The following is a 1,172-nucleotide window of genomic DNA, read 5'->3' as shown; positions in this document are numbered from 1 at the left end:
CTTCTTTCAGTTTCCGTCTACCAAATCCACTCACAAGGCTTTGGTCGGCCCGGGGCTATAGTAGAAGACACTTACCCAGGTGCCACGCAGTGGGACTGAACCCAGAACCATGTGGTTGGTAAGCAAGCTACTTACCACACAGCCACTCCTGTGCCTATACTATCAAATATTCCACTAATTTCAAAGCACACAAAGAAACTGGAAATTGCATGCCATGGAATCATTACAGTTGCAAATATTCCTGTTCAACTAAAACCATTTCCTGCAGTCATTCAACACTTAACTGAAAGAATATTGGTTTACAATCAAAACCGTTTGAATTAATGAAACCCTCCTAATGAGTCTCCAAGTGCAGTCACAAATTATTCAAAGAAAACCCTGGAGAAAAATGGTCTCTTTTAATTAATGTGTTGTATTTACAGTTGACAAATGCCTTATAGTGTTTGGAGGTCTCTGCAAATTAATGACATGGTTGCAGATTTAAAGAGAATGCTTTTCAAGACAAAGCGATTCCTTAAGCGGTTTTGCCCAGTACATTCTTTAAGCAACAGACACAGCTGTGTGGTAAAACGTTTGCTTCCGAGCCGCACAGTTCTGGGTTCAGTTCCACTGTGTGGCACGTTCAATAAGTGTCTTCTCTTATCTGGACACGGGCTAACCAGAGCCTCATGAGTCGATTTCCAAGGCAGAAAGACAGAAACTAAAAGAAGCCTGACATGCATGTATGTGTAAATATGTTTCATCATCATCATCGTCATTGTCATTGCTTAACATAGTTTGTTTGATGTTTATTATGATGATAATCCACCTTAAAGTCTTAAAAGCTATGATTCTGTACCATATCTACAGTATAATGCTTATAAGATGAAACTTCAATTATAAAAAGTAAATACCATGATTTTATTTAACAGATTCAATTACAAACTAATACAAATCTAAAGCAGTTTGTTGATATATATTAATCCCTCTTAAATGGAGAAAGTAAATAACGATATTTTATTTAACAGATATAGAGAAAAATTAATACGATTCTAATTGCTATAAATTTATTTAAGAAATTAAGGAGTAAAAATAGTTTTGATACACTCTGTACGAGGTCTGATCAATAAGTATTTGGACTGGTGCTATAAGAACAAAACTGCAGCACGTACCAATTTGGCATTTAATCTCCT

This window comes from Octopus bimaculoides, chromosome 30, assembly GCF_001194135.2.
Source record: "Octopus bimaculoides isolate UCB-OBI-ISO-001 chromosome 30, ASM119413v2, whole genome shotgun sequence".
Lineage (NCBI taxonomy): Eukaryota > Metazoa > Mollusca > Cephalopoda > Octopoda > Octopodidae > Octopus > Octopus bimaculoides.
This window is presented reverse-complemented; position numbering follows the sequence as displayed.